Raw genomic sequence first — 16,993 nt, 5'->3', positions numbered from 1 at the left:
TCATATTACACTCATCAGAACGATGAGACAAGAAACAGACTTGATGGAAAGGACACTATTTTATACAGCATAAGAAGAGCACTTTGGTAAGTAGGGCCATAATTGACACAGTGCAGGGCCCAGTATATTTATAGAAGTTAGTCAGGCTCTCTGTGTGATGCATTGGCATGAGCTAGAAACTACACGTATAAATATAATTGAGCCTGTTTTATATAGGCAAAAGGAATTTGCACATGCACTGCACCTTTTTCATTAAGACTCATGGAAGCAATCAAGGTCTCTGATAAGGTTCCACATGGTGGCCCACTGGAGAAAATGTGGAGGCACGGGATTGAAGGTAATTTACCAGTTTGGATTAGAAACTGGCTTACTGTAAGAAGGCAACGAGCAGTGTTTGATGGAAAATATTCAGCCTGGAGTCTGGTTACTAGTGGTGTGCCACAAGGATCTGTTTTAGGACCATTGCTGCTTGTTATTTTTAGATTAGATTACTTACAGTGTGGAAACAGGCCCTTCGGCCCAACAAGTCCACACCGTCCCGCGGAAGCGCAACCCACCCAGACCCATTCCCCTACATTCACCCCTTCAGCTAACACTACAGGCAATTTAGCATGGTCAATTCACCTAACCTGCACATTTTTTGACTGTGGGAAGAAACCGGAGCACCCGGTTTATAAACGACTTGGATGCAGGTATAAGTGGATGGGTTAGTAATTTTGCAGATGATACTAGAGTCGGGGGAGTGGTGGACAGTATGGAAGAATGTTGCAGGTTGCAGGGAGACTTGGATAAACTGCAGAATTGGGCTGAAAGGTGACAAATGGAGTTCATTGCAGATAAACGTGAGGTGATTCATTTTGGGAACAATAACAGGAAGGCAGAATACTGGGTCAATGGAAAGATTCTTGTTAGTGTAGATGTACAGAGGGATCTTGGTGTCCATGTACATAGATCCCTGAAAGTTGCCACCCAGGTTGATAGTGCTGTTGTGAAAGCATTCAGTGTGTTATATTGGCAGAGGGTTTGAGGTCTAGAGCTGTAATGTCATGCTGCAACTGTACAAAATGTTAGTGCAGCCTCACTTGGAATATTGTGTACAATTCTGGGCACCCCCATTACAGTAAGGATGTGGAAGATTTGGAAAAGATGCAGAGGAGATTTACCAGGATGTTGCCTGGTCTGGAGCGAAGGTCTTATGAGGAAAGGCTGAAGGACGTATGTCTGTTCTCATCAGAGAGTAGTAAGCTAAGAGGCGATTTAATAGAGATGTGCAAGATGATCAGAGGATTAGATAGGGTGGACAGTGAGAGTCTTTTTCCTACATACCAACAAATTGAGGGGGCATACCTGCAAATTGAGGGGTGATAGATTTAAGACAGATGTTAGAGACAGGTTCTTCACTCAGGGAGTGAAGGGCGTGGAATGCCCTGCCTGCCAATGTAGTTAACTCAGCCACATTAGGGGCATTTAAACAGTCCTTGGGTAAGCATGTGGATGGTGATGGGATAGTCTAGGGTGATGGGCTTAGACTAGTTCACAGGTCGGCACAACATCGAGGGCCGAAGGGCCTGTTCCGCACTGTATTGTTCTGTATTCTATGTTCTATGTTCTATGTCTGCTACATCACCATAGCAACACCTTGACTGATCAGAATCTACCTGCCTACTGCGAGAATTAAGATTGGCATTAACTGTTATTACTGCATCAATGATGGCTCAATCAACCAGCATCTTCTGCTCATGCAGTATAAATTTCTGTCCCTTTTCTACCATCTTGGCTTTATTATTAGAGTCATACAACACGGAAACAGACACTTGGGTCCAACTAGTCCAAGTTCCCAAATTATCTGTTTCTTGTGTCCTAGTTCTAATGAACACAAGTCAAAAAAACTTCAACTTCTCATCTCCTTTTAGCAAAGTTTAAATACAGTACAGCTCAGCTATTGCTAAAACCATCTGCTCAGTCCATCAGTGAATAGAAATCAAACTTGCATAATTGGAAAAATCCAGAAGTGGGGGGAGGTTTATTGCTGTCAGGAAGAATGAAAATGCCATAAGAAGAGCCATGGATTGATGTTAATAGCAAATTAAACATCTTCTCTAACTGCCATTGAAGATTTCAATTGTGGAATACTCCTGGTAACCATTAAGATTTAAACAATACTGAAGCAAGTTCATGTTTCATGCTAATGCAGATTTAAAGGTATTTAATTTTTTCACATTTGCAAAGAGCTCATTGCACCCAATGAGAGACAGTGGTAATGTCACTGGACTAGTATTCCAAAACACTAACCTCTAATATTTTGGGAGCATTGATTCAACTTTCACTATGGCACATGGTAAAATTTGGATCAATTTGTTGTAAAGACCTGCCAGGTTCACTGGGGAAGGAAAGCTGCTGTCCTTATTTGGTCTCTCCTACATGTGATACAGACCCTCAGTTCCAGGGCAATTAGAAATTGGAATAAGTACTCCATGGTTTCCTCTGTTCTTAGTGGAAACAATTGGTCAAGTAAAGGGGAAAGATTGGTCATTGGCACTTCAAAGACCACAGTTAGGCCCTCTTGAGAGAGTAATCTCCAAATTAACGATGGAAAACCAGCATTATTGATTCAATTGGATTTATTACCATCTTACGTGCTTTATAGGCTGATCATAGTATACAAAACATCAGATTAACAGAACAGCGTGCAGGATAGAATATTACAGCTGCCGAGATGGTGCAGGGGGAGATCAACATTAATATTAAAGATCCATTCAAAAGTCTGACAACAGCAGAGAAGAAGCTGTTTCTGTATCTGTTAGTATGTGTATACAAATGTTTATATTTTCTGCCCAATAGGAGAGGGTGGAAGAGAGTATAACTGCGAGGGGAAGGGTCTTTGATTAGTTGCTTTCCCAGTGCAGTAGGAAGTATAGACAGAGTTAGTGGATGAGATCGATAGATTTCCCTCATTTCCTTCCCCAGTTTTGGATAATAGAACAAATTTTCTCCCTCTCCTTTTTCTTTTGATGAACAAACGTAATAAACACTCATGAAGGTCCAAATGAAAAGAGAAGATCTGAGTTCAAGGCCAACTTCAGGCCTTTATAGCCAAGGATGGACCTTTATTCCACACTCAAGCAGGTTGAATATCTTGTAAATAAATAGCATGTAAATCCTTCCAATATATACTAATGGCTGATGCTAAGCGTGGAAAGGATTCTTGGTCAACTACGCAGTGGATAGATGTTGGGGCCTCTATCAACACTATGCATAGTTCCAGAAGATGACATGAGTGTAAAAGTAGGTGTTATAACAGCAGCTCACAGCAGCCCATCCCAGCCCAGGAAGATGCTGGTGTAATGGTAATGTCACTGGACTAGCATCAAGACCCCGAGGCTAATGTTCTCATGGAGTGGATTCAAATCACTCCATGTGACATGAACTTCCAGAGGAAGTGGTGGACGTGGGTACAAAAGAACATTTAAAAGACATTTGATAAGTACATGTACAGAACAACTTCGGTCGTCTGAATGTCGATTATCCGATCAAGATCTCTAGGTCCCGTAAAAACACTTTCCGTTACCCAAACAATCAGTTATCCAAAAAAATTCTCCCCACCCACCTCATTCGGATAATCAAGGTTGTCCTGTATCGGAAAGGCTTGGAGATATATGGGCCAGGAGCAGGCAGGTGGGACTAGTTCAGTGTGGGATTATGGACTGGTTGGGCCAAAAGGTCTATTTCAGTGCTGTTTGACTCTATGACTGAGGGTGACATGTAATTTAAATAAAAAATACTGGCCTAATGGTGACCATTGTCAATTGTTGCAAACATCCATCGGATCTGCTGATAACCTTTAGGGCTGTCCCTCCATGTGACTCCAAACCCACGGGAATGGAGTTAGTTCTTAACTGCGCTATGGGTAATGAATGCTGGCTCAGACAGTGATGTCTACCTCATGAATGACTTTTTAAAAAAATCCGTGGTGGGGCCGGGTTGGGGTGGTGGTTGGTAGTGAATGGCTTGTTAGCCAGTTTGGGTCAAGATTGATCCCAGCATCATGGATTCCATCCCCATTCCTGCCGCAGTGGAGTCAGACTGCTTCCTTGCTCTACCCATGGTGTTGTGGTTCAGAGACCTGGCTTCACGCAGAGAACAGAAGAAGAAATTGGGAAATAGTCATGACAGCAAACTTTGCTTTTAAATGCTTGAAATAAAGTCTTTGAGTCTTACAGCACAGAAACAGACCCTGCAGTCCTATCAGTCCATGCCAAACATAATCCTAAACTAAACTAGTCCCACTTGCCTGCTCCTGGCCCATATCCCCCCAAAACTTTGTTATTGATGTACTTATCCAAATGTTTTTTAAACATTGTAACTCTATCTGCATCCATCACTTCCTCTGGAAGTTCATTACAAACATGAACCACTCTTTGTGTAAAAACAAAATTGCCTCTCATGTCTTTTTTAAATCTTTCTTCTCTCACCTTATAAATATGCCCCCTAGTCTTTAATTCCCCCATCCTAGGAAAAAGACACATCTAATCAGCTTATCTGTACCCTTCATGATTTTATAAACAACAATAACGTCTTACGCTCCAGTGAGAAAAGTTTCAGTCTATCCAGCATCTTGTTAGAACTCAACCCTTCCAGTCCTGGCAACATCCTGTTAGGAAAGAACAAAGATTGAGACAGGTAAGAAATTGAATAATGCTGAAAAGGAGTGAATGAGAGGAAGAGATTGCACAGCAAATTTTTATTTCAACAGGAAGATGAAAGTAGGGGGAAGAATGTGTAGGACGGTATATTTGCAACTTGGGAGGAATATGAGCTGGTTTCCATTACAGGGACAAAACTCGACTAGTAATGCTGTTTGTCTTCAAACCCCTTTCTCCTGGTTAAGTCATGACCACCACCTCTAGAATATTACTCCCATTGGTGTCATTCAGTATGAAGGTTCCTCAGCGATGGAGTAATTGGAAACCTGGTATGAGTTCATTCATTTGTACCCAACCATGTGTGCTGCGGGTTTCTGTGTAATTTCACTCCTGCGCCTCATGTAAGTTCATGATATTTTATGAACAAATAAAGAGAAAACAAATTCATATGGACCCTGTCTCTGAGGTGGAATGGCTTAAAATGATTTATATTCCAATTAATATGGTACATTGTACATTAAATAATCTTTCCACAGCATGGTCCCATGGGTCATTTTAATTGCTTCCTTTTTCATAGAGATTTTTACTATAATTATGCCTGACAGCTTAATTGGTGCAGTGCCCCTGGAGCACATTTTAGTCAGTAACATACCCATAGAGGTACTTTCCAATAATTCTTCAGAAAGCTGTGCAGCTGGGTCCTATGTCCGATGAAAATGTCTTATGCAAATTTTTAGGCATCGTTTATACCTACATACCCAATGGCACTTGGAAAAACAAACACCAAGCCTATGAAGCAACAAAAACCTTGCTTACATTTACCCTTTTCCTACTTTCCCTCAACCACCTTTGATAACATGCAGTCACACCCTAGTAACCCTATTTATTGGCACAGCTGCTGAGGTACATCAGAGCCATCTGGGAGATTTCTAACAAATTGATCATTGTTGGCCTGTCAGGTTTTCAGATTGTCAATGAGCTCAACTCAATGATGCAAATAGATCAGTCCCTCTGATGGAAAAGCTGACAGATGCTATGTGATGGGATTGGAGCAGGACAGAACTGCCATTAAACTGCTGGGAAGCTGTGTTTCTCATCAGCTTTGTAAGGGGTCAGAAGGGGACATTCAGGGTACAGTACCGAATCCCCATGCAGAGCCCACTGAGCCAACACAAACTGAATGGGAATCTCGCCACAGCTCACTGTCTTAACCTTTCAATGCAGGGAAGATGAATAGCTTGTCCACTTCTTACATTCAGTGTTTATACCAAGCAAGGGTAAATTTTCTACCAGGTTTCATTACGAACGAGGTGCTGGAGGGACAATGTTATTCTGCACAGTTTTTTTTTGTGCAGTGATGAAAACAGTGCAGAAACGATGGGCTGAGTGGTCTCCTGCACCACAGCATTTCAGCTGCCATGCTAAAGTCCTTGTCAAGTTGCAGATCCTACATTAGAAGCTGAACGGTGCAGCAGGAACCTCAAGGAGTATATGAGGTGTGTGTGTGTGTGTAACTGTTGTCAACATTAAACAGCCCAAGTAAGTTATAGCATGTCCAGTGCAGAGTAAAGCTTTCTCTGTACACTCTCAGTAATGTACCTCAGCCATAACCTGAGAGGAACTTTGTTGCACCTGAATGAAATGTTTAACTTTCCAACACCAACACCCTCTGACTGTGATTGCCTGTGTGCTGTCAATTAGTACTTGTAGGTTGTGGGTCTAGGAATTGGGAGCTGCCTGTCCAAATCCATCGCAGACAAACCTAACAGCAACGAGATAGGGCAGACTTACACCCATCTGAGGAAGGTTTAAATTTGGGGGGCCCTGAAGCAAAATGGGGAGTGCAAGTCCGATACGCAAGTTACAGGCTTTCACAAAAATCAGGACAGCACCAGCAACAAAGGCATCATCTGTTAACAGCAAGTAGTTCTCAGGAGATCCTATGCACAGGTGTGTGACAAAATATACTTTTAGTGCCTGCGCAGATTAATTTCTGTACCATTTACAATCAAAAGCACACTTCTCTGATTTGGCAGCAGCAAAGCCTGCTATATGTGGTAGTGTGCTTTCTTTGGTGTAATGCCACGAGTGAAGCAGCTTTTCAAACAAGAGAGCAGTAAAGACCTGGTTTATGCTTTAGAAGATACGCATAATTTGATTATGTATTGGCATTGAACCTACAGTGACATCTGTTTATGAATTCACATCAGATGGTGTAACATATGCATTTGACAAACCACTCACTAAATCAACCTGTAGAAATAATATGATTGCACGATGTCTCTGGAAAAGAAGATGTTTTTATTTAAATAAATGACCATTCTCATTGCCATTTATCCTTCATTCCTGATGCAACCGCAGTACTGATGGAATGCTGTACTATCAGACATAACATCTTTGAAGGAGATGCTGAAGCAAGATTCCTGCTGGGTATTGGGATGTACATAAAAGACCCCACATCAATGTTTTGAAGAACAGTGAAGGGCTCCCCAGTATTCATACCTCAACCAACACTGTTAGAGCAAAGTAGGTTATGTGCTTGTTATGTTTGTGAAATTTGCTACTCTGTTTCCTGCAATATTCTTTAAAACCATTTCACCAGCCGTGAAGACATTCCATTGTTGTACAGATATTAAATAAATGCAAGTCTTGTCCAAGAGTTTTCACTGCTCAACATTTATTCTACATGTCACTTTCGAGAGCCCAGATTAGTTTGACCATATTTAGGATTTATTATTTGTGAACAAATTCTATGCATTGTGCACTTAGAATCCCGACAGTGTGGACGCATGCCATTTGGCCTGTCGAGTCTACACTGACCTTCTAAAGACCATCCCTCCATTCCTATAATTCTGCATTTCCCCATGGCTAACCAACCTAGTCTGCATATCCCTGGACACTATGGGCAACTTAGCATGGCCAATCCATCTAACCTGTACATCTTTGGGACGAAACCAGAGCACCCAAAGGAAATCCACACAGACAATATGCAAATTCCACACAGACAGCCACCTGAGACTAGAACAGAACCCAAGGTCCTAGTGCTGTGAGGCAGCAGTGCTAACCACTGAGCCACTGTGCCACCCCACTTAGCTGGCCTCCTAGAGTGGTTCAGTTGAGTAGTGGAAATGAGCCACACAGGCCACAGATATCCCCACGATTTCCCGTCTCTGTTGAATTAGTTAACCACAAGACAATAGAGGAGGCGATGGCTTAGTGGTCTTGTCACTGGTCTAAGTATTTCCATGTGGCAGATAGTGGAGTTGCAGTTCAAACACAAACTACCTGAATTAAAAGTCTAACAATAACCGTGGATTGATTGTTGTGACAAAAAATAATCTAGTTCACTAACGCTCTTTAGGGAAGGAAATCTGCTATTCATACCTGGCCTACATATAAATCCAGATCCACAGCAATATGGCGGACACTTCAGTTATAGCAAAACTGCTAAAAAGCCTCAAAGGGAAGAAAACCTCAAAGTCAAGCAGGCTGACATTGTCATACACACAGAATTCTACTTCACAGACAATGTCTCAGACACCACCATCACCATCCCAGCAGAGGTGAAAGCACAGTGGCAAATATTTGGCGGTAGTGGACCCACAAGGCTCCTCAACATTGACTCCAGACAACATGCGTTTTCAGGGCATCAAGTCAAGCATGGGCAAGGAAACCAGCTTCTGACTAACATATACCACAGCTCCCTCCATGGCCTAATCAGTTGATGATTCCGGACTCCTCGATGTTGAATGGCATTTGCGGGAAGCACTGAAGATGGCAAGGGTGCAGAATGTGTTTTGGTTGGTGTCTTCAACGTCTATCGCCAAGTGTGGCTTGGCAGCACTACACCTGACTGCTCTGGATGTATTCTGAAGGACAAAGCTGCTAGACTGGGTATGTAGGGAGTGAATGGGTCAACAAGAGGGAAAAACACACTTGACCTCATCCTCACCAGTCTGCTGCTGTAGATGTACCTGTCAATGACAGAGCCAATAAGAGTGACCACACGACAGGCCTTATAGAGACCAAGTCCCATCTATACTTTGAGGATGCCCACCACTAATTATGTGGCACTACCTCTGTGCTAAATACAATAGATTTGGAACACATCCATCACCTCAAGACTGGGAATCCAGAGGGTGCTGACTTCTATCTGCAGCAGCAGAATTGTACTCTAACACAATCTGCAACCTCATGGCCCAGCATATCCCAATTACATCAAGCCAGGGATCACTCCTGGATCAATGAAGAGTACTGGAGAGCATGCTTGGAGCGGCACAGTGGCTCAGTGGTTAGCACTGCTGCCTCACAGCGCCAGAGACCTGGGTTCAATTCCAGCCTCAGGTGACTGGTCTGTGTGGAGTTTGCACATTCTCCCCATGTCTGTGTGGGTTTCCTCCAGGTGCTGCGGTTTCCTCCCACAATCCAAAGATGTGCAGGCTAGTTGAATTTGCCATACTAAATTGCCCATTGTGTTCAGGGATGTCTAGGTTATGGGCATTACTCAGGGGTAAATATAGGATAATAGAGTAGGGAAATGGGTCTGGGTGGGTTACTCTTCGGAGAGTTGATGTAGGCTTGTTGGGCTAAAGGGCCTGTTTCCACACTGAGGATTCTATGAGCTCTTAAATAATGTGAAGCTACAGCAGGGGACTATTGTGAGCCAAACAGCACAAGAAGCAAGTGATAGACAGGGCTATGAACCAAAAGATCAGATCAGATCTAAGCTCTGCACGTCTAGTCCTGAACAATTAAACAGCTCACTGAAGGCAAATCTCCACAAATACTCCCACACAAAACAATGGGGATCCAGCACATCAATGCAAAATATAAGGCTGAAGCATTTGCAACTATCTTCACCCAGAAATGCCAAGTGGATGATCCATCATGAGGTCCCCAGCATCACAGTTGCCAGTCTTCAACCAATTCCATTCACTCCACATGACATCAAGAAACAGGTGAAGGCATTGGATATTGCAAAGGCTGTGGGCCCTGACAATATTCCAGCAACTTTGCCTCACCCTGGTCAGTGATAACACTAGCATCCACTGAACAATGTGATAAATTATCCAAGCGTGACCTGTCCATAAAAAATAGCACAAATCCAACCAGGCTAATGATCAACCCATCGGTCTACTCTCGATCATCAGTAAAATGATACAAGGGGTTCACCAGCATTGCTAACAAACAGCAACTGCTTAGCAATAACCTATTCAGTGATGCACAGTTTGTCAGGGTCACTCAGCTCCTGACCTCATTACAGCCTTGGTTAAAATATGGTCAAAAGAACTGAATTCAAGGGTAAGAATGACAGCCCTTGGCATCAAGGCTGCATTTGACCGACTGTGGTATCAAGAAGCCTTAACAAAACTGGAGTCAACAGGAATCAGAGGAAAATGCTCCAATGGCTGGATTCATACCAAGGTCAAAGAAAGGCCCTCATGGTTGTTGGAGGACAGTCATCTCAGGTCCAGGACATTTCTGCAGGAGTTCCTCAGGGTAGTGTTCTAGATCCAACCATCTTTGGTTCCATCAACAACCTTTCCTCCATCACAATGTCAAAAGTGTGGATGTTCGCTGATGACTGTACAATGCTCAGCATGATTTGTGACTCCTCAAATACTGAAGCAATTCATTTTCAAGCACTAAAAAACCTGGACAGTATCCAGGGTTAGACTGAAAAATGGCAAGCAATATTTGGCTCACACAACTGCCATGATCATCTCAAACAGGGCAGAATCCAACCATTACCTCATGACATTTAACAGTACTACCATCACTGAATCTCATTGTCAACATCCTGGGGGTTACCATTGACCAGAAACTGAACCGGGCTAGTCACGTAAACATAGTGGCTACAAAAGCAGGTCAGAGGCTAGGAATGCTGCAGCGAGTAACTCACTTCCTGACTCCCCAAAGCCTGTCCACAATCTACAAGTGGTGTACAACCCACTTGCATGGGTGGGTGCTGCTCCAACCACACTCAAAAAGCTTGACATCATCCAGGACCCTTGTTCTCCAGCACCAGATTCCACCGCTCAGAGAAATTGTTCAATTAATTTTCTAGCACAAAATTTTAATTTGTCTTTCAAAAAAGAGCACAAAGATCAACTTCTGACAACCAGGTAAAGCTACTCAGATGTTCTCACTCCAATCTGAGATTACTTTATGCTCTCTTACCCAACCTTCTAACCTGCAGGACTTCATTAATTAGCCGTGCATATGATAAGTTCAAAATTACTGCTTGGAGCTGATGAAACTCTTGTTCTATTGAGTTTGTATTTTTCTGGCCTTTTCTGTTTATGTCATTGCCTGAGGAGTTCAAAAATCAAAAGACAAGATCTGTTCATACTATAGTTTCACAAACTAATAACCATACACTAATTTTGGATAGTCCTAGTTTGATTTAGATTAGATTACTTACAGTGTGGAAACAGGCCCTTCAGCCCAACGTGCAACCCACCCAGACCCTTACATGTACCCCTTCACCTAACACTACAGGCAATTTAGTATGGCCAATTCACCTAACCTGCACATTTTTGGACTGTGGGAGGAAACCCATACAGACACAGCGAGAACGTGCGAACTCCACACAGTCAGTTGCCTGAGGCAGGAATTGAACCCGGGTCTCTGGCGCTGTGAGGCAGCAGTGCTAACCACTGTGCCACCGTGCTGCCCTTTAATGTCACCCCTAGTTCTGAGATTTAATTCCAACTGGAATGGATACTTGAAGGACTCTCCTGACAACAAGGATTCTACATAAAGTGTGTTATATCAGAGATTATGAACTTACAGCAGAAATTTGGCATTCGCTTGATTAGCCCAGAAAGATTAACTGGAACAATACTGTGTTGTAATAGGTTAAATTATGAGAATACCTTACATAAACGTGTTTGCTTTTTTCACTCCTGAAATGTGGGTGTGACAGGCTGGGCCAGCATTTATTCCCCATCCCTAGTTGCCCTTGAGAAGGTGGGGGTGAGCTGCCTTCTTGAAATGCTGCAGTCCATGTGCTGTAGGTTGATCCTCAAAGCCCTTGGGGAGGGAATTCCAGGATTTCGACTCAGCGACAGTAACGGAACAGCGATATCTTTCCAAGTCAGGCTTGGAGGACAACTTGAAGATGGTAGTGTTCCCATGTATTTGCTGCTGTTGCTCTTCCAGATAGAAGTGGTCTTGAGTTTAGAAGCTGCTGTCTAAGGATCTTTGGTGAATTTCTGGAGTGGACCTTCTGATAGAATATACTGCTGCTACCTGGCGTCAGTGGTGGAGGGAGTGGCTGTTTGTGGATAGGGTGCCAATCAAGTGGGCTGCTTTGTCCTGGATGGTGGCAAGATTCTGAAGTGTTGTTGGGGCTGCACCCATCCTGACAAGTGGGGAGTATTCCACTTGTCCTTCACACTCCTGACTTGTCCTTCACACTTCACACTCCTTCCATCACACTCCCTGACTCGTGCCTTGTGAAGAATGGACAGGCTCTGGGGGGGACAGGAATAATTTCCTGGACCTTTTAAGCTAAAGGGTGAATTAATCAAGGACTTAAAATTGAGAGTAGATACAGAGAAATTATTTCTTCTGGTTGAAAATAAACCTCAAAACCAGAGGGCATAGTGCGAAAATTAGAGCCCACTCCATTCAGACGTAAATTCAAGAATTAACTTTACCAATAATGTGAAATGGAAATTGAAAATAGTATTCCCCAAAAGGTCTGTGGGTGCTGAGACAATTGAAATTTTCCAGGCTGAGATCAATGGATTTTTAGTAGGTCAGGGCATCGAAAGCCAAGAGTGAAGACAAGCAGTAAAACTAAAGTCCAAATTAGCCATGATCACATTTAATGGTTTCTAACCTGTTGGTCACATCTACAATTGAACTGAGAAAAACAGTGAATGGGGTCTCAAGCTGTCCTTCCTCGGAAACTGCATTTTGTGCCAGCACCAAGGCCAAAGTGGTAATCTATCCATAAAGCTCATCCCTCAGTCTCTGTTTCTGGGCCAGGCCTTCCTCCCCTTCAATGATTCTTCTGGCACCTTGGAAATTGTGGAGAGCTTGGTAGAGATTGGTTAGATTCTTTGCCTGTGAAGAGACACCTATTTTCCTCACATAACCTGTCCAGACTTTGAACCCTGTGGTGATGGCTCCACTGCAGATCTGTAGCATGTTTTAATAGAATAGTTAGAATAATGAGGTAATTGCCATTGACCAGCCCAGTTTCATTGGGCCAAAGAGCCTTTTTCTGTGCTGTGGGCCTCCATCACTCTGAATCTAACCCACTCCCAGCACCCTGGTGGTCCATTATGACTTGGGTTCCAACATTTGTCACCTCAAGACCCTCAGCTTAGACCTTCATTGCCTCAAGCTAAGGTCCATGTGTTATTATGAACTGGTGAGCCTATATAGTAACATTTTTACAACATACTTTATAAACAGATTTTCGTAATTATGTGTTAATTGATAATATATTAACTTTAATGATTTTATACTGCAAGTTACAATGCTGTTTTATTGCTATTTGCTTTGTTGGTGCCTGAGGCATTTAACTTTTAAGTGTTAAAACTGAGTATTATTGAAAAATAGGTTAAGAAGCATTGACCAAACCAAATTGCAGAACAGGCTTAAAGGATTAAATGGATTCTTCCTGTTCCTATGAGATCATGTTGGAGGAAATGGCAAAATCAAACAGTGAGGCATTAAAGAAGAACTCTTAGGTTGTGGCTCAGTAAATTTATAATCTGTCCCATGATCTCACACCTTTAGCAGCTTCACATGAGGAACTTGTCGAATGCCTTCTAAAAGTATGGATTTTTTCTGGATAGCTTCAAGAAGACTTCATCTTTAACTGTGCTGTACCTTTCCTTGGAGTTTTAATTTGTCCTATTAGCCGAGACCTATCAGGTTTAGTTTAAATTCATGATGATCCTTCACTGAGTTACTTTTCCTTTTTTGAATACATAGAATAAGCCGAGGACACCAGCAGTTCATTCACTTACCAGTGGCTGTGACAACTTATCGCCTCAAATAATCACTTCTTTGCTTTCTCCTCCCTTTACTGCTCTAGGGATTGACCCCGAGGTCAGGTTTCATGGGCATTGGCATCTTTCCAAGATGGCTGCTCAATATGTGAGCCTCCGTGATGAGGAATTGTCTTTCCGAATTCATGGAGTTGCATCTGTTTATCGCTATATATAAGGAAACAGCATGTAGACTGCTTGCATTTCTCCACTTGCAAAGAATGGACCAAGCAGTACATCTGGAGTTTCCCAAATTATTCAGCTGGTGAGCTAAGACTAACAACTGAACATTTGGAAAATCATCTCTCATCCCTCAACTGAGAGGCTGGTTGAAAATACTGACATACAACCCTGATTATGCAATCCCATCACAATGACAGTGGGATTGCTAAGCAGTACACACGTGACATGCAATGGATGTTAAGCTAATATCTTGCCGTTTTCTGAACTCATTTCCACACATTCCTTTGAAGACGTTAGCATGATTGATGGAAATGTCTCTCAGAGTAAACATTATTTGAAGACTAGACCATGATTGAATTTCTGATCAGCTCAGTAAGCCTCTAAATACTGTGCAAAAGATAAGACTTAAAGGGTTCAGTCAGTTTCCACCCATTTTAAACAGACCACCCTTTCAAAGGCCCCGTTAACCATTTCGAAGGCCATGCTCTATAAAGGCACTGAACCTGATTGTCACATTCCTTGCTGTACTCAGAGCTGGAATCAATGCATTGGTGATTTTGGATTGTGGTATTTTTGATTTCTTTACTTTGTGCAAGTGTGGACAATTCCTGGTTCAATAAAAGTGCTAGTGTGGTTGGTTACAAACTGATGAATAATCAGTATTGATGCTGAACAGCCAGTGTATTTCTGTCTGCATATTTACTGTCATAGCTACATTGCAGTGAGAGGGCTTGGTTCCAAATATTAATGAATTCAATAATTTGTTTAATTTTCAATTACAAGGAAGAAATTGGCCCAGTACAGTTCATACATGAGTCATTCATTCCTAATGAGTCCCCGGTTGTGATGTCCATGTTACACCCACAGCAGATTCGAAACATGGAAATATTTATTTCCTTCAAACTTGCTTCGGTTGACTAAGTGCGTCATCCCTTTCACGGAACAGTGTTTACATTTCCAAGACTTCCAAATGACTTTTAGTTTATTTTAATTATTATTAATAAGTCAGAGTAAAAATCACAGTATGTGTTGTGTAGGCAAGCTGTAACAAATGACTCAGATATACAGATACCCAAGAGTGAGGGATTTCATCAACACCCTGATCCACAAAAATAAACCTTCGGCAGTTTATGTCTGTCATCAGACCTCAGCAAGATTTTGTCTGCAGAGTATAACTTGTAATCGACCACAGAGTCGAAGCTGCCGGTATGAAGGGAGTGCTGTATTGTCAGAAGTGCTGCCATTTAGTCGAGATATTAAATTGACGCTCCATGCTTGTGGAACATTGAGACTCCCTGGCACTGTTTGAAGTTCTATGTGAAACCCAACTAACAGTTATCCCATAACCACCAGCACCAAAATACAAATGAATTGATATTTAGCAGCTTGTGGATCCTGCTGAGTGTAAAGTGATGCTGCAACAGTTGTCTGCACAATCATGGCTGTACTACAATTGTAGTTCATTGGAAGTGTTGCAATTTTGGATGTCTTGAACTCAGGATGAAGCCCACCTTGGTTTAAACTGGGAACCTCACACAGAGGATCAAGCTGATGTGCAACATTATAAGATTACCAGTCCAGTCATGAAGGGTTTGATCTATTCCAGTTTGAACTGAAGTTAGGGTAGTGTAAAGCTCCATCCAATATAACACCCAATTTGGATTTGACTACTAAAGTTCACACCATATTTTTTACCTCTTCCTCATGAAATAATGACTTAAAGGCAGTAAAAGGTTCATCTGAAACACTGTTTGCTTATGTCTGTAATGTTTAGGCATTGACAGTCACTGTAGCATTTCATTGTGTTCTGTCATTTGCTTATGAAGATTTTTCTTATTAAGAAACTCAGATGTTAATTTAGTATTAATTCCCCGTCTCAGGTGAAGAAGTCAGTTGTTGTGAAAATGGACAACATCACATCGGTGTAACAGAGAGCACACTTCTGAGAGCATTAATGAACCAGAGAATAAAAAGCTTTACTCAGTGTCTAAGTCTGCCCTAGTTAAAAGTCCTCAGTGCCAGAATGGGATTTCAGAAATGAAGGAATGAACAAATCCTCAATTTGAGAAACACACATGCAACCCCAATTTTAAACATTCAGTGAAAGATTAGAATTTTGAGGAATGAGTGTTGACCTGATCGAAGTTTTACAAAATACTTAAAGTGGGTCAACAGGGTAAATGCAGATGATTCTCCTCATTAGGGAGTCTAGGAAATGGAGCCACAATTTCAAAGTAAGGGGAAAGCCATTTAGGTTTATGATTTCTTTTTAACTCAAAGGATTGTGAACCTTTGGAATTTTCAACATCAATAGCCTGTGGAAACCCAGTCTCTGTGTATGTATAAGGTAGAGATTGATAGATTTCCGATTCCTAGTGACATATCGGGGATGGGTGGGTAAGTGATATTGAAGCTTTTGATCAGCCATGATTGTGCTGAACAGTGAGACAGACTTGACATGCTGCTGTCCCCATTAGAATTAAAACTTGCAAAAAAAAAAAAATCCTTTTGTTTCCTTCTCTGACATCAGAACACTAATGTCTGACCATGCATAACATTGCATCATTAATGGAACAATGTCATACAATTCACCTGTGCCCATGGGCAGGTACATTGGTGGGAAACGTTTAAAGGGATATGGGCCAAACACAGGAAAATGGGGCAAGTTCAGTTTAGGAAACCTGGTCGGCATGGACAGGTTAGGCCGTAAAACCTGTTTCAGTGCTGTATGTGTCTATAACTCGATGAATTATGGTCAAGTATCCAATGACTGGTATATGGGGCTGAAGCTTACGAGAATAATAAGTGAACAAAGCATGTCACTATGAAAGCACAAACCAGCCAGCAACTTCAGAGGGAGAAGTGATAACACTGTGAGTTAAGAAATTGCAGAACTTGCTGGTTGACTTACACCTCACCGACTTTTGTTTCGGAAAAACAATCCTGGCCCTTAGCTTCCTTGTTACTTTTAAGTATTTGCTAGATTTGCACATTCAATCACCAATAATTTCACCACAGAAAGTTAAAACCAATAGTTAACAGCACCATTATCCTTTTAATGACATGAAAACTGCAAAAGTAACACGAATCAATATTTCTGGCCAAAAAATGGGGAACGATTTAAAAATGTAGCAATCCTACTGGCAGGAAATTCTT

This window comes from Chiloscyllium plagiosum, unplaced genomic scaffold, assembly GCF_037043375.1.
Source record: "Chiloscyllium plagiosum isolate Xiang-an unplaced genomic scaffold, Cpla_swu_hap1 HiC_scaffold_37, whole genome shotgun sequence".
Taxonomy (NCBI): Eukaryota; Metazoa; Chordata; class Chondrichthyes; order Orectolobiformes; family Hemiscylliidae; genus Chiloscyllium; species Chiloscyllium plagiosum.
Note: the sequence above shows the minus strand (reverse complement) of the source record.